Source organism: Chroicocephalus ridibundus, chromosome 1 (genome assembly GCF_963924245.1).
Source record: "Chroicocephalus ridibundus chromosome 1, bChrRid1.1, whole genome shotgun sequence".
In the NCBI taxonomy this organism is placed as follows: domain Eukaryota; kingdom Metazoa; phylum Chordata; class Aves; order Charadriiformes; family Laridae; genus Chroicocephalus; species Chroicocephalus ridibundus.
The window spans coordinates 147810654-147834344 of NC_086284.1; the positions used below are offsets into that span (position 1 = coordinate 147810654).

The 23691-nt window shown below is 39.7% G+C and overlaps 1 protein-coding gene across 13 annotated transcripts in view; it reads right to left on the minus strand.

Moving 5' to 3' along the window:
- Positions 1-23691, minus strand: part of SOX5 (SRY-box transcription factor 5) — a 656088-nt gene that overhangs the window by 196031 nt on the left and 436366 nt on the right. The window lies entirely within an intron of this gene.

Genomic DNA, 23691 nt, shown 5'->3' on the forward strand with positions numbered 1-23691 from the left:
TCCTCCCACTAACACCAAACAGTGCACATATGTCTATGGAGGTGCATTAAGTATTTATTTCATTATCTTCCTTTCCCCCCCATTTTTCTTCTTTGCGAGAGCCCCCTGCTCATCTCCAGTTATTAGATATTACCAGAGAGAAAAGACAACATGTAAAAGATAACCAATTTGAATATGGCAAATCTATTGTTTTCAATATTAAATAAATCCGACAAAGTCCTCCTTTTAATATAGCAGTTGAAACAGGGATATTGCATATTCCGAAGTTAAACAGCTCAGTTTTTAATTCTTCAGCATCATCTACACCATATAAACACAGCTACCACCACTCTTCTTATTGCTGACTATATGTAGCCCTAATTCAGAAATTCATTTAGCATCCGTTTGATTTTAAATATTTGCTTAAATCCACCTTTGTAAAGCATGGCCTAAGTGCCTCCGGTTTAAGTGAATTTTATGCTAAGATAATATTGTCATAAAAAGTTTTTTTTTTTTAAAACAGAAACATTGATCAAATCTGGTTACTAGAAAAATGGTGTGAAAAGCACCATTCTAGTATTTTAAGAAGCACCTCTTCTAAAATTGCCGTGTATTTGTAAAGAAGGATTTGGGGAATTTAAAAAAATTCTCTCAAAAAAAAGCTACATCCTAATTTACAGAAATAAAAAGTAAAATTAAAAAGAGAGAGAAATGATATGAACAGGTTTTCCAGTCCATCGTATCAGGAAGTGGGGCAAATTCTGCTTTTTTTGTTAAATACTCACTTCTGATGACTCCATATGAGACTACTGGAGTAAACAAGAGAGGAATTGATATAAGCTATTTATACCCATAATGCCACAGTTCAACTCGTTTCATTAACCAAATACCACAGACAAAGGGATTTTATAAGAAAAATGTGACGCACAAGTAAAAGTAAGTCTGGTATTAAATTATTCGATGTGCATTACTGTCTTACTCCTCTCACTTAGATTCCAGCCACACCAAAGACAGAAATACCAGAGTTGGTTTTTGTCACCTCTCACAAAAACTCGGTTAATTAGCGTAGCACGGAGCGATGCCCCTGGTACACACGTGACAATATACACCCACACGCTAATTTACTCTGCCACATTCAAACTTAATTAGGTGTGGGCCCAAGCTGCGAGGTTCAAAACTGTATCTGGAAATGCACCGTGGTGGGCAGAACACGGGAGTGAGGTTGAGGTGATCCAAATTCAGGTCCTCACTCTTGTTCTGCCCCTTGGCTCGCATTTACTGTCAGACCACTTTTAGTCGATGGTCTCTGAGGCAAGAAATGCTTTTACAGTTTGCCGATACCAAATCTAGCGCCTAGAATCCCAGTCTGAGTTTGCATTTCACAAGGTTACTGCACCTGGCATTAAATAAAAATACTGACAATACTGGGCTTAGGTGACAGTTGTCTCTTCCACGTGAAGGAATACTGTAGACCTGGAACGTTGCAGTAGCCCTGAATATATGCTATTGCTGGCTAATTAGTAAAATGACAGACCACTTTTATACAATAGTCCTGATTTTAAAATGTTTTTTGAAATAGACATTTAACAATATTGGTTTGGTTTATTTTTCTAATGTAAGTGGAAGACATGCAGGGTTGCACTTTTCTTGAAATAAATACTAAAGAACTATTAGAATGTGACACTGGAACATTTAAATCATCTGGGAGACGGAGTCCAATCTCAAGGAAAAGTAAATAGCTATGTTTCTGAGTTGCACTGAAAGTTGAAATGGCTTCATTGTGCCCATCAGCCTCATCTGAAAACTGGACACAGCCTTTTAAAACCATTAACCCCTTTTCAAAACGCTTAATCGACATCACCTTAGGTTTTTCTTTTTCCTTATCTGTGAGGTTCTAGGTGGTTTCTGCAGGTGGTTTTTCTTTCTTTTTTTCCCTTTTCTCTGAGGGTGAAAACAAGCTATTTGCATTATGTTCTTTGTACTTGCAGGTGGAAACTATGCTCTGCCGCAAGCTATTCTTTGTACTTTTAGGTGCAAATGTTACTCTGCTGCAGACTGATGATGGGTCTTTCTGTGCCTGTACGCAGAAGCACTGCGTGTGTCAACACAGCCCCCCAACACGCATGCGTTGGCACAACGGCACCAGGAGAATGCAGGGCTTTATAAACTCTCCTGATGATTTAGCGTTCAAACGAGGGAACAGTCTTACAAGAAACCAGCACTGTCCAATCTTCTTTCCTAGAACTGCTTGAAAGGAGAAGGTGCCCCTTCAACCTGGGGGCTCTATTGCTTCCAGTATCAAGTGGATCAAGTGGATCAGACCTGGAAGTTTCGCTACTGGCAGATACTGAGCAAAGAATATATGAACCTCAACATATACGTCATTGGGACTTTCTGCACTGCACAAATAGACAGAGACCAAACAGAACAAAAATTTTCACAAAAAAAATCGAAACGTTGAACTACTTGTGATATACCACCAGATTAAAGTTTCCTTCTCCTGAAATCATTCTGGAAGAAGGTTCAACTTTGGCATCTGAATTGCTGAGACGGTGTTTAACTAATACACGAACAGAACGGAAAATATTCTAGGAGCTGACAAGTCAGTGTTAGAAAGAAGAGTGTAATTTAATAGTCTGAAGCTGTCCGATATACAGTCTGAGCATAACCACATTAGAGGAAACCTTGCAAACCACCAAACCGTTAGCTATCTGTACTGAAAGGCACACCAAATCCTTTTAACTACAACTATCTTGGCTGAATCCCGTCAAGGCAAAATTAGCCCATGTTGTTTACAACTAAAATTACACGCTACCGCTCCATTCAAAGCTTTCTTGCTCAAGGTCTTGCCCGGCACATTATTTGCATTTATGTATTTTTCCAAAATGCATTTGTCCAGAAATTGCCTGAGAACTCTACCCGCTGGAAGTGGTCAGGTTTGAAAATTTATGCACAGTATTATTTTGACTATTGAGTATTATATCTTAGCATCACCCCTCAAGTCTGTCCACCTCACCAAATAAGAGCTTCCCCACAGCAGGCTATAGACAGGTATAATACAATTACTCCATAAGCTATGCACTGGTGGGAGGCTCTACCCCTGACACGGGGAAGACACTTCCAAAAAGGGGAAAAAGCTTAAACAGTTCAAGTGATATTGGAGCCCTTCATGCAACACAAGAGAGTTTCAGCAGGAGATATTCTGGGCTTCTAATCCAAAGTTCACTGACTTCTGTTGACTTCAGCAGGCTTAGACAATCACTAAATAAGATCACAGCTAATAAATTTGGTTTTGCTGAATTCTTGAAAGTGTTAAAGAATTAAATTCTCCATTTTATCCGCACAAAAGAACCAACCTAACACCAGTGTAAATTTAGGTAGCAAGCATCTTTGAAGGTGAGCAAGTAAGGGAAGGACACAACACAGTATCCCTAGCTCATTTTCTTCTTCCCCTTTTCTGCCAAGTTTGCCAACAAATGTGCCAAATAGGCTAAACTATTAAGGTTTTATTTAATATGGTTATTTCTTTCAGTGCCATGAGACAGCATGATGCCATCATTCAATGTGATGCAGTCAGTCTATGGCTCATCCGTTTCTTTGTCACCAATGACTCTACAAAAAAATACAAAAAAAAGACCCAAACCAAAACAAAAAACACCCCCTCCTAACGTAGCCACTGTTCTCCTAAAAAAAGAAAGGATCCACAGAAAGTCAATGCAACCAACTTCCTATCCCCTCTGGTAACTACAGGACAGGTCTATTTAATCTTTTCCGGTTCTTTTAACCCTATGAATAGTCAACAAATTAGCTGAAATCACCTATCACAGAAGGCAAAAGACAATATTGCTCATGTTCACACACACACTGAAAAGAAAGACAATTTTTGGATTCTCAGCTGTTGTTTTCTATCAAGCGGTCTCAACAGCCTTGACGCATCCCTCAAATATTAACTTCACATCCCAATCTCCATGGAAAGGTAGGATTAGGAAAGAAGAAAGCCTAGGAATCCAACCCAAAAGTCAGACGCTCTAGCACTCACAGCGCAGGCTGGAGACAGGAGCATTAGCTGCTGTCCCCTGGTTTCTGGAGCGCTGCCAGCGTAGCCTTTGGCTTTAAGGAGTTTGGGTGACTGTGTCCTGCAACTACCGTTAGATACGTGGGAGGGGAAGTTGCACCGTGTTGAGTTTGCCCTGCAGGCAAAACTGAAAAGTCAAACTGCCTGCGTCATAATATTGTCTCATCATATCACAATGAAATGTCATGGCACAATGCACTACGCTGACTCTGAAAACGCTTCAAGATCTTTCGTTTTCTCTTGGCCAAGTTTATCTAGTCTGCTTGATACAATCTGCATTTGCCATGCATATGTAGGGCAAATTTAAAGTTTAGAATTACAGTTATGATACATAATGGTTGGTTAGCTGGGGAGAAGAGTGTTTAGGCATTTTAGATGCCTTCGTGCGTCTAAGCTGGTTTCAAGGTATTTCAAGCTGGGTGGTTAAGGGTTAAATTTCCCATAGAGTTGATGAAGTGGAGCAGGTATTGCCAGAGCTTGAACTAGCCCACCTAAGTTAGATACCTAGCGGTATAAATATCCTTCTTAAAATATGGAAGAGAAATAATAAGTCAGAATTTTTGCTTCAAGTATCTTCACCTTCTAATACAGATTTTTATGCTTCAGGGAAGGGGTTAAATGGTTTCTTCTGAACCACAGAATGATTCAATATAATGGAAGTGGGGAAAAGAGAGAAGTTACAGGGCAGGGGCAGTTCTACAGGAAGAAACTTAGGTTTAGAGAAAGGCTTGCAATTAACTTTTTTTATTTACCACTAAATTTCTTTCAGCTAAGTCCAAAAAAGCAGGGAAGGGATTCTGACTAGATAGTTTGCAAACTGTTACACAGTTCTGGGAATATGATCAAAGTCAATTTCCTACATTTTACTGTTTGTATTTCCTGTATTTCACAGTTGCCCATGAGCCTTCTTGTTCACATGAGTTTTCCTTCCACTGACACTCCATAAGAGCACTAGCGGAGATCTCTAACCTGGGCCTCCTAAAACTATGCTGTAGCCACAGTCGCTATAGTTGTAAGAACATCAAAATGTTCTCAGAATGCTCAACATACACATTTAAAACCAAAGATGTGACAACTGTAAAAAATAACAATGAAAGGAGATCATTTATACCAGAGAACTAATCGACTGGCTCTCTAACGGGAAAAAAATGAACAGAATACTGTGCATTAAAGAAGAGTAGCATTAATTCTAAAAGGTTCCTACGGTTGACTAAGGATAACAGCTTGTATTAGTATGACACAGCAACCTCAAAAGGAAATACCCCTAAAGCAGCCATGGACCTTGTCCAAATTAAAACCATCTGAACATCTTCTTGTAAGACAGGCTGCAATATGACCTTGCAGAACACTGGCCGCTCATCGGTAACCGCCTGTACGCCCACTCCTATTCCACAGTATACATGCTAACTTATGATCAATGAAAGAAGACAATGCTACATCAATCTACTATAAGTAAAGATAAATCATGCAGGGAATACCTAGAAGTAGTTGACAAGTTGCAAATTCTTATCTTTAGTTTACCTCATGATAACTTGCTCATGACCATTCCCTGAAACTGCAGAAAAACGCAATAATTAGACATTTATCTTGTTTTAAAGTGGTTTTGCTCAACAGGGAAAAAGCTGCACTTACTCTTCTAGCTCAGCATAAAAGTGTCTGCTCTGACTGTTTCAACTTGAGGTGAAGTACTTACAGGCTTTTCTCTTATTGAAAAATATCCTACAGATAAGTCCAGAGTTTTTGACTGGGGGGAAAGGTGGACAGAAACGGGGCGAGAGAAAAGTCAAAAATATATTTTGTGGCTTCTTCACAACTTGAAAATAAAATCCACTTAAAAAGACAATATCCAAGGTAGAAATCCATTTTTAATTGGCCACATCAGTTGGTCAGAAAACATTAAGATTTTGGAAATTATAAAACAAAATTTTGAAGGAAATCACAAAGAAATATTACCTTTAGTAGTGCGCATTATGGAGATGACCTATTTTTTTATAATATGAACGTTATAGTTACTGGTAAAGAAAACACAAAGTAAGCATGGTCTCTGCCTCAATGAGTTTATAACATATCAAGTTTTAAAAAAAGAGTATAAATGTGGGGCTTTGTCTTTCCTGTCCTCCACAGAAAAACAGAAATAGGCATCAGTTTACATTAGGTTCTTACAAGAACATAAACACATGCATATGTGTACACACACGCAGAGAAATATACAGTCCTAATCTTAGTTCTGTTGACTTTGTTCCTGACAGCCTACCAATGCCGCACAAATGTGCTTATCTCCCGTGTTTTTCTGAAAGTGCTGAAAAATGTCATCTTCCATGACCTAGACAGAATCAGAAAAATCTAGACATATGACCATTGATTAGCAGTTCGCCTGGAGAGGAGAGAAATACTGAACATCATCCAGGATGCCCATCAACAGTGGATAAAGAAAGTTTTCTTCAAAGGTATCAAAACAGCCACTTTATCATGGAAAGCAAAAAACCACCTCTTTTCTCATGTCGGAAGCAAATCACGTTGGTACCACTGACCACGGGTGCAGCTATTTGAATGCGCTTACATTGAGGTATATCTATCAAAGATAGTTGGCAGTAGTTAGCAGGACACAGAATTTTTTGTTTGTTCACTTGGGGAAGTTTTATCAATTTAAGCAATGCATTTACCATTATAGCTTTGAATGCAAATAAGTATTTTTTCAGCCTAGCTTACAGTCCTTCCTAGACAACAAACTAAACTGAAAATCTGTCACTCTTTCACCAAAATAAGAACGACGACACGGTCCGTCATGGCAATATACTGATAATTTTAAATTTGCACTTTTGGTTTTATGAATATAGGAACTGCAGGAGCATAGCTTTTTACATTTTGGGGTTAGAGATCTGCAAGAACAGTCAAGAACTGCATTTAATAGCTCATCTGACAGAAATCGCTGCTTAATTAAGAGCCTAGCAATATTCTACACTATATTGACATTGCAGTGCACTTCACATAGTCATGTCCTGTTGGTATCAAGTTTTCACTATTACTTTTGCTATTACTGTCGCTTTTCTTGTTTGCCTTCAAGATGCTTGTTCATGCTCGTCAAATCTAGTTAATGGATGTTAATGAGCCCTTTCAAAAATACAAGTGGAGAGATCAGAAAAGAAGGTAAGAAAGGGAAAGTAAGATACGGAACTGAAAGATGAAAACTGAAAGAAAAGAGGAATACATAACCAGAGCCTGCTTTTCTTCATGTTATACGTTTTTTCTGCCAACAGCGGAAAAAAAAGCAATGGAATAATCTTTCCTCTCCTCTCAAAAAACAGACTTCAGGTAAATCTTCCTCCACTTACTCCAGCCACACAAGAAAGAAACAAACGTATGGACAAATGTTCTTGTGAGTATCACAGGTCTCTCGAGTTCTGTGACACCAAAGGGCCTCCTTGGTCCCTGGGGACAGGGACAGGTTTTATGAATTCAGCAGCACGAATATTTGTGTGCCTGCAGACTCCTCCTGTCAGGCTGGAGCATTCCACAGCCCCCACCCTTTGTATGTGTGCTCTGTCTATCTTCTGAGAGATAATAGCGTATGTAGATATCTCTTACACCTTTGGATTGTCAAACATAAATCAGCTGGCCAAAACTACTAAATACAAAGTCAAAGAAATTTAAATATTGACTTGAGTTGCAAAATTCAGATTTTGAATACCCCTAAATTTGATGTCTAAGGTCAAGAGTTTAGGTTCAGTCCCTCACCCAAGTGGAAGCCAGCTGAAAAATGTGCTTACCTGTTAAGTCCCAGAATCATTAGTGTGAATTGACAAGGTTTTACTACATATAGATAAGATTAATGGAACCTTTCAAGTTGCACAAAACTCTCAAAGGTTTGGAAGTACTTTTTAATTTGAGTGAGCAAAGCAGACACACATTTGTACGCTGAAGGCACTGGGCTCTAACTCGGTCTCACTTCGATTTTACACATAGATAATTTCATTGATGTCACTGGAATTACCTGTCTCTTAAAATGGTGTCATGCTAAAAAAGATTCAAGCTATGTGTCTGCAAGGAAAGGAACTTGCAAAAGAGAAAAGACAACAAGAACAATATGTGTAAATTAGCCTTTACAGCATTAAGTTCATCATCTACTTTTAAGAAATGCCATAACTTTAACGGTATTCAGCACCAAGGAGATGGTGACAGCTTGTTGCAGAAGCCGTGAGTCAAACATCAGTTCTGGTGTGAAAGGTGGTGAGGGAGAAGATGTGGAGATGGAAGGAGTAAAGAAGCAGCAGTCCATCTCAGGAACCATAAGTAAGTCTGGCTTCGAAGTTCAGTTCTTTTTCAAACAACTAGGGACACCTTGCAAGGCAGAAACTAAACCTGTATTGATAAATCCTTGTAAGCAGGAACATTTGGCAATGCATCTTCCAGCAGGGCATGATGCGGATTTAAACAACGAAGTATCACGTACGCTATAAATGATCAAATGAAACTGCATCAGAGTCTGAAATCTTTGATCTCCCTGAAACAAAACGCTTGGATTTTGGGTAGAAAAAGGTTTCCATAACAGTGTATCTTTTCTTTATTTGAATTTTCAATCACATCAGTTTGTTTTTCAAAAAAGCAGTATTTTATAGGAAGTACTTGCTTTGATCTAATGACATTCTTGCCCAGTAGCAGCTCCCATGACATCAGAATTTGAGATTAATATACTATTGATTAAATTCTTACATTAAGGCAATTACGTTAAACTCTCTACTAAAATGTGTCTAGTATACCATTGTAGCTCCAGTATTTACCCACGAACAGGAAAGACACGTCAGAATTCAACATAAGCAACCACAGCTCCTGCTAATCCTAGCAGCAATAGCAGTTGTGTACATGTATGTGTGCACGTAATTGGGTCCTACATATCCACAGCCTCCTGTGCACAGATGCATACTTCATAATTAGTATTCCAGATTTTAATGATAAATGGGACTCGCAATAATCATTTCACATTTTAAACTGGAAAATACTACAACTGTTTAGTAAGGGATGGGAAATTTGAGGAAGTTGCTCCTACTTAAACGGTAGCACTGTTTGAGAAGAAAGATAACAATGATGGCTCACCCAAAGACTGCTGCATGTGAATACAGTTATTTCATAAAGAATTCAAAACTTCTCTGGGAAGACAGTAATGCGGGGGCCTTCAAAACCAGCCACAACCGTACTGGAATTTAGGATGCTGCTCAGATAGCTGCAATTCTGTATTACAGCCTGAACACGCCAAAAAGCAGAGAAATATTTTAAAGGTGGAAATGGGATCAGCATCTGCCCTGCTGAATTAGATAGCACCGCAGCATCCGACATTTCCTTTTCATCTTTTATATAATTACTAAAGTTTTTGAAATTCTTTTCTTAAATAATAAAATTCTTCATCCAAGCATAAGAACAAAGAGTGAAAAGAAAATAATTATACTGGTATGATTTGGGGAGTGTTTCCCATTTTAACAGGATTTTCTTGAAGAAATTTAAAACTAAAAGATAATGAAAATCTTAAGAAATGAGGTTTCAAGTTTGAAGTCTTTATTTTACTACAAGATATAGAAACAGCGCCCTTATTTATGTAAGAGACAGACAATAAAAAGCATGATTTTTTTTAAAGGATCCCTTTTATTTGGCTACCTGACACTTGAAATAATCTGTGGTCCGCTGAGAAAAAGATTACCTATAGCCACTTTTTAAGTACATCCTTCTCCTAGGAACGTGCAGAAGAATCCCTGAATAATCCTTTACAGTGTTTTAAGGACAGCTTGCAACGTAAGTCAAGGGAGTAGCGTCAGTTCTACACCAGTTGAAAATCCGGCCAGACAACTGTAATGAGTGGAAACCTTAAAGGCACAGAAAGCCTTCCTTGTCAGGATTCAGATCTGTGTAATCCACAAGTGCTATCTGACTCTGAAGCACTGGTAATGGACTATAGATCCTGACCGCATAGGAATAAGTCACAGTAGAGAGTGTCTACTGAAATCAATAACATGTAGCCAATCTATGATTTTTCCTCCCCCCCACAATCCTTAAGGCTACCATGTGTATGTCATTAATCCAACAACTGAAAGGTACTTTAAGTATTTTCATTACAGGGTACCTCCTGTTAATACTAGTTATGAAAATCAAATGTACATTGAGGCAAAAGGGGGGGGGGGAACAAACCAGTGCTTCTAAAAAGGAGGCTTTATTTTTGGCAATAAAAATTTAGAGCCCCCCTCTTCCTCCCCCTCCAAACCCTCAGGTTGATTCATCTCTCATTCAAATTTAAAATGCACAGAGAGGCTGCAACAAACCCACAGAAGATTGATATGCACTGCGCTCCACACATGGTTTAGCTCTTTATTCCAAAGTCTGGCATGACGATGTTGGGTTTTGTGATATTATTATTTCAATATATAATAAACAGGGTTCGATATAAAAACAGTGCAATGCAAGTCCCCTTTAAAAAAAAATACAAATTGTTACTATAGCGCTTTGAGAGAAAGGGAGCGAGAGATTCACAATGCAGGCTCAGAACTTGGCAACCTGTAAAAGTGCCCAGTCGAAAATTACTAACAGCTGGAGATGACAGTTGTTTTAACAGCTGAGCTGACAGGATTAATTTAAATGCACTGAAATCAAAAGTAGATAACACCTGTTTAGTCTTCCAGGGCCATTCGACAAGGTAGGCCAAAGGAAAAAAGCAGAGCCAGGGCTGTCTGTGGGAGCATGTGTGCGTGCATGTATGTGTGCATGTATGTGTGTGCATGCAGGCGTCTGCCTCCCCCTCTTTTTCTCTCCCCCTCCCTCTGTGGAGGACGGAAGGACTTCAGAAAAGAATGACATACTTTTGAAGGCTGGGTGTGCGGGGGAGATCAGGGGCTTGTCACACAATAACAGAGCGGCCGACCCCCGTCAGCTTGAAACATCTGGTTCCCATTGTGCCCACCCTCCTGCTCACCCTTCTTCCCCCTTCTCTTATCCAAGGTCTTTGACCCAAACCCAACAATGGATAAAGATCACCGGATTTTAAAGCTGCAGTTTCTCACTCCCGCATCCCAGCGATCCTCCCGGGTTAATTAATGCATTCTCTTTGAGCTCCGAGTCACTAAAGCTCCCACATGCTCCCTCCCACCTGCCTCTTCCCCAAACTAAAAACAAAACAAAAAATTCCTCACCTTCTTGCCATGCCAAAGCTTGTAACTCGCATGTCCACAAAATAAATAAATAAATTCTACAAGGCATGTGAGGAAAAGCATGTGAAACAGCAAGAAATTTTTTATGTGGCAGGCAAGGACGGGGTGATTTTACATTTGCCTCTACGGTTATGATCCTCCACTCTGGCGTGCGTGCACAGTGTCCTGAGCCACCACGGAGGGAGGACCATAGCCCCATGTTCCGGCACAGCCCTCACTCCATGTAAGGACACCAAGAGATTCAACAAGGAGAACTGTATGGTCCAGGAAAGGAGAATCTAGGAGGAGATACGGAAATGAAATCTTTTCCTGGGAGTACAGCTACCGAACAAAGCTACGGTGCCAACCCCGTGATGCACAACAACCCTACAGACCCAATTCTGCAGCTGCTCCGCTTGCAGAAATCCCATTGAGGCAAAAAGTGAGCTCTGCCTGTGAGGAAGCTACTGAATTCAGGCCAAAGGCTTCCCAACTCAACCTTCAATCTCATTTCTGGTTAGGCGGATAAACAGGGCTGACTTGTAACAGATACATATTTCCAGCCAGCTTGTTTCCTCAGACCTACGTCTAGTCTTTTCTTGTAAGTAGGACCAATGTCAGGTGGTCTCCCAAGCAGTAATTAAACTTCACCACTGTGAAGAAGTACACAGTTACTATTATCAACCACGCTTTAAAAACGCAGAACTTGGACACAAAGAATGAAGTTCATGTGGAAAAATCTGTGGGGGAAAAAAAACCCAAAACACCACAAAACAAAAACCAGAAGAAATTGTGTTTTCTGACTCTGCTCTGTGCTTTTAGCCACAGGACCAATATTTCCTCCTTGTATTCCTCCAGGGATGAAAAAAACAACCCAGCCCTACAGTTGGTACGATGATGCTGCAGCTGTATACTTCATACAACAAAAGGCTGCGTTCAGCTCTTCCTTCTTGTTCCACAACCCTCCAGCAGGACGAAGGTGAACTGAAAAGCTCACGTGCTCACTTCAGCTAACTGCAAGCCTATCCACCATGCTGTCACATCAATATCAAAGCATGGTTGGCACCTTCAGTTTTCATAGTTGAAAAAAGGGGAAAAAAAAAAAAAAAAAAAAAAAGGCGTTCAATAGAATGGTTCAGAAAACGTTTGATTCATTGATATCAAAAGCCGGAGAATCACAGATATTCTTGGTTACAGCATTAACCCTTGCCAGAAAGAAAAAGAGAAAGAAAATCGTCCACGGTAGCTTTCTCTTCGCCGCAGGTTTCAGCGTACTCAGCTTGTATTCCCTTTGCATTTCCAGCCACTAAAACTCCCACACGCTCCCTCCCACCTTCCTCTTCCCCAAACAGCACGGAGCTTCATATAGGCTAATTCACCGTGCCAAGAAAAACAGAACAATTCTTAACTAAGCTGCATCTATATTTACTCGTTTCAGAATTTCAGGTCCTCTTTTAGCATTTATTGTCCAGCTAAAACTATTTATCTGGACAAATGTAAATATTAATGCCAATTCTGACAGGAGAAAGAAGACCTAAATGCACATCTCAGGTGTGGGCCCCGCATGCAACAAATTTATGTAAAACCACAATTGGCACCGATTTACCTAAACAAGTACAAATCTGGGTCTAAATTTGTCTTCATTTGGTTTCATAAAAGACACTTTAAAATTCACGTCACGTGAACTTTTCTCTAGAGGGTGCACTTTGGATAGTAAATTAATTTTAATGAAGCTGTGGAGTGCCTTGTGATGAACTGTACCTGCATTTTACTCCTGCAACCTGGCCTACACGCGAGAGGATTTACTGCACAGTGCCGCGTTGCCCGTGTTGCCAGCTTTGTATCCAGGGCAGGAGAGCGATACTAAAAGATGGACACCGACACCAGCTCTCACCTGCTCCTGCATAGGAAAGGGAAGAACTTCAGTCTAATGAAACATAAAACCACTTGCTGAAGCATTGAACTTTTCCAGCAAATGAACCTAGAGATGCCCAATACATTACTAAAATATTGGGCTAATACCAGAGGGCATTTTCCCTGTTACTTTTCACGTCCACGAACCTCTGCATGTCTGGATTCTGGCCAAGTCTGGAAACAGAAGTGCCAAGGAACATGTGAGAGGCTGTTCTCCTGACAATTCCAATTTGGCTGGTTGCTGGAAGTGACAGAAATCCCCGGAGAAAACCAGCACTAACGACAGTTCATTGCCCAATATGCAGACACAAGATCCCTACTGTCTACCACAAAAAAAAAAAAAAAAAAAAAAAAAACCAATCAGGAAATATTTCAAAGACAGGGGAAAAAAAATGGGAATAAAATTGAGAGAACATATATCATAAAAAAGAAAGAAACCCTCTACTCCTTATAAACACACATCAAACAAAGTAGCAACGGTGGTGGTTGTAGTAGCAGTAATAATGATGATGATGTCAGGAAGGCATGATCATCATTGCCTGTATTCATACTTCATTCTTACAAATTTTGTAAAATCTATCTGCACTTCTAAATCATTAATTTCCATTAATATTTACAGAAAAAAATAATCTTGCTTTTTAAAGGTTTTTTCCGAAGTTTTCAGTCTACTGGGCATGCGATGATAATTGCTGCTCTGTTCTGCTTAATGATAGAGTCCTTTCCCTGTACAAAATAAGAAGCAGTTTCTTCCCCGCTTTTTATTTCTTTACACAACTCAGAGGCTCAAAGAAGATAATTACAAACAATGCCTGAAGAATGGTTCAGTTAATGTTAATTTATACAACAAACTAATTACTACCAAATGGTAAAAAATCACATGTGGAAGTTCCTGTCTCCCACGCACACAACTAAACCAGCAGCCATCTGTCTCAGCCTGGGAGCTCTCAGTGACAACCGAGGAAAGCAAGGCAAAGGATGAATCCAGATACACTAGCTGCTTCTTCTGACACAAAATCATGGCATTTAAACACCAGGCTCTGTACGGTGATCTTAGCAGTGGCATTTTTTTCCCTTTCATTTATAAAACAAACAAACAAACAAACAAACAAAGTACTGGCATCTGTAACTACCTCTCAATATAAATTTTATCTCAATCCCAAGAACTTAAAATGAGGTCTAAAATACTATCTAAAATACCATCTATCAACTGTAATTCTTCCTCCTGGCAATTTCTATACAATACTCTTTGTAACATCCTTAACATACTGCCTATCAGGAAGCATGAGGTGAGACAGTCTTTGAATCCGCTTACAGTATGTTAGACATCATGACGGAAAAATGTGGGGTTTTTGTTTCAACATTTTTTTCACAACCTGAGAAAGCAATTTTCTCCAAAACCTTAAAAAATCAAAGCCAGTACAATTGTTAAACACTTTTATGGGATGCTCATTAAAAACTGACAGGGAGAAAATAGCTGGGGACAAATCCTGAAGCATTTGTTCAGTTTAAAGTCTCACTGAATTCAATGTGAGTGTTACTTTATTGAGGACTTCAATGCCAGATCCTTTACGCGAATAAGGACCTTGGCATTTTGACTGTTAATTATTCCCTGATTAGCTTGCATCTAGTGAAACAAACTAAACACAATATTATCCCCTATGCTCTGTTCAAGAAATCTCAACTCCAATATTCTCTTCTCCCTGTGAGATCAGAACTCCAACAGTCATCAAAGAAAGCGCTGTACATGAATAGGAGCAAAATATCAGAGTTTAGATTCACAGTACAGATTTCACAGGAGAAGGTTTTTTTCCCTAACAATAAAAACGTACAAATCTTTCTATGTTTGAATATAAGGCAAAATTCTAGTATTGCAGAATGGCCTCTACGTATCTTATTTAGACCAGGACCCCCTCTTATGTTTATGAGAATCCCACACCACTGCTGAAGTGCAGCCTTATGACTTTATTAGAAAGCGACAAGCCAGGATAAGGTAAGGACTGAAAAGCTTTTCGTAAAGACTAAATGTGTTTCTAAACACTAAACTCCTGTTTCTGACTATTTACCTTTTCACAAAAAAAAGAGTATGTTTCAGATGGCCTGAAACGATCACAGAGGAGGAACAAGTGTTACAGCAATTTAAAACAACATCCCTGTAATCTCATATTCATGAAGTAACACAGTCATTATTTCTACATGGCAAGAACAGTACCGCCAGTTTAAATGAAGTAAACAAGAGGGGATCACAAGAGAATCTACATAACCAAACAATAATGCCTAATTATTCCTCATTCATAGTCCTTAACAGAATTATGATACATTAAAAAAAATTACAGGGAAACAATTCTTGCATACAGCCAAGAGCATAAAATTTTACATAATAAAATATATTCACTGAAGTGAAGGAAGAAGCAGCAATTTTCCTGTCGCTCATCAGACCTATTTCACCTAATTTTTTTTTTACCATTAGGTTGCATCATCAAGAGCTCTTTTCTATGAATGGAAACAGAATCCTTCATAAGGATTTCACTTTGTCTCACAATTTTTTCTACTTTTTTTAGGTGCGTGTTATAAAAGATTAGCTACTCTTCAAGTTTTCATTCTTTTTTTTTTTTTTTTTGGGGCGGGGGTGGAGGGTGGCGGGGGGGGGGGACAGGTGGGGAGAGGAATCACAATCCCAGTATACCGAGAACTGGACTTTGCTGTAACAAGCGAACTATGAGAGCTTTCGACAAGGAGTTGGTGTGTGAAACAAACCACCAAGTGCTGTATCAGTGAGTGGGATGAGACAAAAAAGGAAGGGTCATTCACTACAGTGCAGCACGTTGCGGATAAACCTGTATCTGAGGGGATGCTCTGGACATCTTGCAGTCCTTGGGCTGTGACTGACGTCAGGCCTCTTCCCTCCTCTTTCACCCCAAGCAGCCTCAAGCAGCTCTCGCAGCCAAAAGTCTGCCTCTAATTTTAGTACCTACTCCTGGCACATGTTGTGTCCTAGATCACTGAAAGCCTTGAATTAATACACTAAGACCCAGTATTAAGCTAAAGAGCTGACAGCTTTATGGAATGCGTTCAGCCTGGGAGGAAAGCTACCTGGGATTGCCTAAACAATCCCAACATCCTCTTCTACTAGGAACAAGATTTTGCCAAAAAAAACCACAAACAAACAAAAAAAAAACCACCACCAGAAACTGATTAAACAAACAAATCCCCACTAGTATTTTCCCTGTTCTAAGATCAATCAGATTGCAAGAGTGCATCCTAACGAAGAAGGTCTGAAGAATAGTACAGCGCATCTTTTAACCTCCCCTTAAAGATCTATACTGAGAAGCTTACAAAAATTGTCTCCCCATTTCATTTTCCCAGAATGATGCCTGATCATGCAAATGCATCTTATTTCTTCTCCTCTTGAAGCTTTTTCACCTGTCTTTACGCCTACAGGGACCTGTTTACTAAAACGGCAGAAGCAGATGAGTTAAAAAATGGCCATACACTGCATCTCGTTTGCTCATGAAAATACTTACGAGTCTGGTGGTTGGTAGATTTAGTCTGATTTCTGGTGAACATTCACAATGTCCAATATAAGCAGATCAATCGTTAGGAAAGACATGTGAGAAATCATGGATGAAACTTAACTGTCAGCTAAACTCTCCCTCTCTAGCACTGCAACAGCAGTTTGCTCCATGCTACATTTAAGGCTTAAGGTCAGGACAAAAGCAACTACAAGCTAAAAGAGTTTACGTTAGAAAAATTGGGAAAATTTTGCAGTTTGGCAACATAAGAAAGAACCTCTAATTGCGTTGTCTTTGTCTTCTGTGGGCCCTGTAACTTTAAAAGATTGGGTTACGCATACCATGTAACAACCACTGCATACTGTGTTCCCCCTTTCAGTTACCAGTCTAGCAAAAAAAAGTACTGGTAAAAATGGTAATGCAGTAACATGATCATCTCAAAAGGATTGCATTTTCTTTTTTTCAGCAGAAAGAACAGGTTATAGCCTAAGCCCCTATGTCACGTGTATTATTCATCTAATACTTTTACGGTTAGTTACAGAATGATTCCCAGTGACAGCTTCTTAATTCCTCTGAACGCAGACAGGATTGACTTGGCCAAACTTGTAAAGGAAGAATGCATTTTGCCTGGATGTATGTCCCATACCCCAAAGCTTCACAGGAGCTGTGAATCAATTAGATGACACAGCAAGAGGAAATGCATAAAAAAGACTTAAAATAAAATAATCTTCAGTGAAATGTCTCCATATTTAGTTAAACAGCATTGCTGATTAAGGCTGTACATGAGCTCAGTGTGGAATCCAGAATTGTTGCAGCTGAAAATCATTAGCGAAAGCCTGCTGTCCTCTAGTTTCATCTTCATATATTAATTTCACATACAAGGAAAAGGAACTATTTGGAAATATGTTGCTTTATTTAAGTCTAGTGTAGAGACATCCCAGCAAAAATACATTTATGTGCTTTACACTTTGCAACAAGACAGTGATCTTAAAGGATTTGAGTGAACACACAGTAATGACTACAGTTGAAACCATTTTTCTGCTTAGTTGTTGAATTTTTGCCTATTTTTTTCCCCCTAGTGCCTGACTCCATGGGAGATAAGACGCTCAGTTACTGAAATGGGATATGTGTTGTGGGCAAAACAGAAAAAAAAAAACCAAAAAAACAAAAAAACCCAAAACACAAAACTGAGAGGTTTTTTCTTCTTCCATGTGATCTTTGTCTCTAGACTATTTACCTTGAGATTGTGTGGGCTAATCTACAGTACAAAACTAATGCAACATTCCAAACTGTACTGGAAAAACAGGACACTTGGATAACTGCTTCCAAGTTGGGAGAGACACTTTCCTTTCTGATAAAGTACTTGGACACCAGTTGTAACTTCAGGGCTATGTAAATCTTTAGCCATGATCATTCTTGCTTGTTGGCAGAGCAGTACAATAATTGTTTTTCTGGGGGTTTTAAGGTGGGAAGGAAACTTCCCCTTGGGCATACAGGCTGGGCCTTTGCAATTACACTTCCTAGTTATTTAGGAAAAATTTATCAGTAACGGCCATAGCCATGTCGTATACACAATCACTTGCAGGCATGGATAAAACCACTGTTTGACTTCAGATCCTCTTCTAGCTGTCATCTCCTGCACTTCTATTATTTACTCAGAGATTCAATAATTGAATTAATTATGGCTAAAAGGCTCAGATGAACAACTGAGGTTCATATGCTTCCTTGCATGTTGCAGTGTATAAACATGTGTCCTAAATTCCTAAATTGCTATTTCTCCCTGACAGGAAGAATCTGGCTCTTCATGTCACACATCTGTAGGTCTCTCTCGTTGTGCTGTATAAGCTAGTACTTCCTATACCTCCAAAAGGCAATTCTGGGTGCTAATTCATCATGCACTGTATTACTTACGTGCAAGTATCTCGCCATCTAGGAAATCTAAGTTTCTAGTAATTAATGACTGCACTGACTTTGTTGCTGCTGTTACCTTTCAGTTCTCTTAATAATGCTCTTTCTAGGAACAGACCTAATCCCTGTCTGTATACGTACAAAAAAAACCCCAATTCACGTTGGGCTCCTTACAAATCCTGTACTGGGTCAAGTGTTGCCTTCTTAAAGCTCTTGCATATGCAGTGGCAGTTGTGAACTTACATCTGAGAGCAGAATTTGGCCCACATGGTTCTGAAGTGTCTATTAACTCTCCCACACTCAGAAATAAATCAAGACAGGATTCCCCTCCAGCACAAGGAGCCTAAAATATAAACCATACTGCTCGCAACAGGGAGACCAGGAATTCAACTTCAGTCATACGGTTCTCTCTTCCTCCCTCCGACTGGCGTCAGCAAAAAGGAGGAGAGGGCAGAAGGCTCATTAAATCCCCAGACGTGGCCTGCACAGCGCCCAACCCGAGTGGAAGCCAGCAGGAGCCACAAAAGGTGTGTGCGATCCCTCTTCCAAAAACACCAGAGTTGAGACGTGCAGTGGGACATCTCATTCCCGCTCTGCTCGCTTTGAAATTAACCATTTTCCTCCAAATTGAACGTTCCTCCCCTTGTCCCCATCCCCCAACCCCAATTCTTCCTCGCACAAACTTGGAAGCAACCACTCCTATTTACACCGTGCCCCAACCCCGTGTTGCCACCTGTCAATCAGAGTTCCATTTGTCTTCGGGAGGGTGAATAAAGAGGAGGGGGAAGGAAGAAAGCAGGAGGACCTCTGCATTGATCAAAAATGTTTGGGGCGGAAAGGAGAGGGGGGAGAAGGAGGGAGAGAGATGGAGATAGATTAGAGGGTAACAAAACTAGAGAGGAAGATAAACAGAGCCAAAGAGAAAAATGTCCTTTGTTCATTTAAATGGCTCTCTGCTCCCAAGCCCTCTGCATGACTAATGCCACGCTGTGGTGTGTAAACCTCTTGGGCACATAACACAAACAAAGCATAACTCGGCCTGAACAAACAAAGGCCTAAGCAACAGTGATTGAATTCATCTTAAAACAACAAATCAATTCTTCCCTATTAATGCCCTAAATACCAGCGTAGGAGCACTGTCCTGTTGTAATAAACAGCCATGTGTTCAATTACCGTCTGTTTTCCCAACTACTGCTCTCTTCAGTAATTACGCCATGCAATGCATTCTACATTGACATTATATTAATGTGCTGGGAGGAGAGACCTTAAATACGAATTAAATCAAGGCTAAACATCTCGGAACGCCTTACCCAGTCGCACAAGTGCTAACAGGGCATTCTTCAGCAGAATGCACAGGCTGAATTTTCTCTTCGTTCACTTTTCACTTTCATCCGCTGGCTAAATAAATAAATTAGAACACAAGCTTGAAAGAACTCTATTGCCCCAAAGACTGCCACAGTAAACCATTCAGAAGCTCTCTAAACGTTCACTTCACCTATACAAGATCACTGCTCCACCAGGAGCGTTTCATAAGTATCAGCTTATGTCACACCAGCTAAACAGCAATGACAAAACCCCTTCAACAACAGAAAGGTGACAACAAAGCCAGGCACGTGAAACAAAAGCAGAAAACTTTCTCGACCGAGACAAACGCAGGAGAAGAAAAGTTTAAGAAAAGGTTTCTTACCCTTTTGCAGAACCGTCAAACAACTTCTATTGAGTACTGAATAGCACACAGCAAACAGACCAAACAAAAGATATGATGAAAGACGTATTTACTTGTACAGGGCTCCTTCCCCCCACCTCAACCTTTCTTTCCATTTCATATACACCCACACTGCACCGTTTGCATTGTGTTGTTTAATAACCAATAGCAACCCAGATGAAACAGTGGAAGGGTTTCTATGATGCTGTCAAGCACCAGACAGATGCTTGGCAGTGTCAATATGGTTACATTTGGGTTGTGCCAAGGTTTGAAATGAAAAATAAAACAGGAATAATGATAATACTGAGAGAGAGAAAGATGGCAACGAGTTAGTGCACGGCCGTGCAATAAATTTTTAAATCAATGGAGTATCATCGTACCTGCTGGGTTTTACTTCAGCGATTTCAACTGTTATTGAAACAGATAAATAGTCTTGCTTTTTTCCTGTGTACTGTATTGCAAGAATTTTAATAGAAAGCAAAATCAAATTCTGGGGGTGTAACGACTGCAGATTTCTAGGCCCTCCAGAATAGACTCATAGGCTTCTGCTGCAAAGACATGCCAAGTATGTCTAACATATGAAGCATGATAAACTTCCAAAATGTTTCATAATATAATGCCCTAGGTGTGCAAAACTCTTCTAACTGAGGCTTCAGAAGACACAGAAATTCACATATTTGGAAGAAATCAAATTTTGAAAGCTTTTCTGACTAAAATATTACAGTTTTCTGACTAAAATAGTACAGTTTACCCTCAACACCACAGCATAAAACATTCAGATATATTTAAGTATCTTTATAACAACAGCTCATTTGTCCTCCTCAGGTCATTAGATACAAAAACAACCCCGAAACCTCTCCAGGTTTTGAAACTCATTTTTGTTTGACTAGTTTGAATTTTTTCACTTCAGCTGCCAAACCAAGTCAGGGGAAAAGCTGTTTCCACCTGACCCAAAATGTTTTATTTAATCTTAATTGAAATGTTTTCATTTCTCTTTCAGATTAATCATCTTAAATATCTAAAAACAAAAAATATCATTTCCAATGAAACATTTTGTCTAAAAATGTTGACCGTTCCAAATTTTCTACTATTTTTGGCTAAAACTAACTTGTTGAGTTGCTAAATGGTATCAGTCGTTAATTACTATTTCACAGGTTTTAGGGTGTCCCCCCCTATGCTCCTTTACTCCTTTTTGAGCGCTTTTTGAATTTATACATTTCAGCATAGAAATCACACACATATAAGCATGTTTTCTCCTGAGGCAATGCAGAAACCACAATACAATTAAACTGCATGAGAAGAAAAGATGATGAAAGGAGTTCCGTCTTCCCAGTACAGTGTATTTACAACGCAAGAGATGCACGCAGTTGTGTAAAACCGGCAACGTTCAAACCACCTTAAAAATATCAAAGTTAAACAGACACGTAAGTAATAAAAGTAAGCAACAGCTTCAGAGTGTTTTTACAAGGCTACTTCATTAGCTAAACAAGCAAGTGGGAGTTGCTGCAAATGTTGCTCCTTTGCCATAGTAGAGGCTTTCCCTTGCTTCTGGTAAACAGAAGACACAAGACAGCCTTGTGAATAGCTCATGGCACAGACTGAGATCTAAAGCTAATCAGACAGGATGATAGGTCATCTTAATCAACTTCAAAAAGCCAATCCACATGCTCGTCCCAGCTCCTTGCCTCGCCTTCCCTGATCGCTCTCTGGCTCATTTGGCCGTATTTTCCCCTTCCCCCTCCTCTTACTTCCCGCAAATTGTGCTGTTAAGAAAGAACATGGGGAGCCCTTCAGGTCTCAGCATCCTGGGCGCAGGTGGTGGGGAAAACTTTGAAGTGAGCTCTCCACTAACTCTAGAGCTGGCCGTGCCTCCTCCATAAGCAGCTCTTATTAAAAAAAAGACCAAGTATCCACTAGAACAAAACCAAGCAGGCCTATTTAATTAGGCCAAATGCTTGATATCCACTTCTTCATGTTAAACCACACAGTCACACAAGCCTGGGAGGTCTGATTAATTTTAATATGCACGGTCGTGACAAGCGCCTCGGGGGTAAGAGAGACAGAAAAAAAAAAAAATCCCACAAACGCCGCTAGCTCAACAAATAGGTTTCAGCTAAATGTTGTGTACGTTGCTCAGATTAAGATGTTACTATTCAGCAAGGGCTTGAACCTTTAATAGGAGGGACAAGAGGCCTGAGAAACAGGTGGCTCGCTCTTCACTCTTGAATAAATGACATTCCCAAAAGCTGTGGCACATAAGCATACAGAAAGAGCTGGCACACTCCCTCATGTATATTTGTATATTACCAGTCCGGGTCAGAGCTTTCCCCAGCAGTGATACAAGGACTGAAATGAAGCTCGGAAAGCTAATGGCTTTCCTGGGGGAAGGGGAAATTTAAAGAAAAGAAAAAAGAAAGAAAAAAGAAAAAAAAAAAAGAGTGAAAAAAATGAAGGCAGACTGCAAACTGATCTAGCTGGAATACATCGGGGTCAACAGACACACCAAAATGGGCCAGGGGTAAGAGTGGCAGCAAATTTTGAAAACACCTGTTGAAATCCATCACGGCTATTAAAGAGTTTGGTTACCTGTGGAATTAGGGGCAGACAGGAACCCAAATAATTATTTTGGTCTTGGTGAACCACTTACGTGCTGTGCTGTAAAAGATGGGAAGCAAGAGATCAAGAATCTTGCTTTCGCTGCTGCTTGTCTAATATTATGGAGTGAATGTGCCCTGGAAGGAAATTTTAATCAGAGAAGACTTTCATTCTAAAACAGGGAGGGGGAGAGGGACTGCATCTTCTCTACAAAAGCACACGTTTCATGAATCTCACTTGACCATAATGCTTTCTTCTATATTTAAGATGCTGTATCAGCACCTCAGATGCCTTTATCAAAAGAGAAAAGAAAAATCCAAAAGCTACAAACCTTTGAGGATGCAAGCAAGAGAGACTTGGAAGGGAATCTAAGCAAATTTTGAAAACATCCATTGAAATATTGGGATATTTCTATTAGGAAGGAAAACACTTAAAAACTGAAGGTGACAAACGAATAAACTTCTCTTTGAGCAAGTAAGAGCTGGCAGGGCTTCAAACTAGGCTACCTCTGTTCTAGAGTTAAAGCACTTGTTAATAAAGGTTTAAGCTACTGCGGCACTTAACAGTGCCTTCTCTTCACATAGGCCTATTTCATAAACTTCATCTTTTAATTTTTTTTTAATTCTTTTTTATTTTTATCAGCAGTATATGAATGCACATTTCCATATGGCAGGGTCTTTGAAAGAAGTGCACGGAAGTTTGATGCTAGCTTGCTTTACAAGACAAGACACATTTTCTGGTAACAGACTGCATAGTTGAACATGGAACCACAATGCATTTGAGGCATCTTTCCACAGCAGCAGGAGTGTATGAACAAAACTTGAAAGTACTTTACTGCAA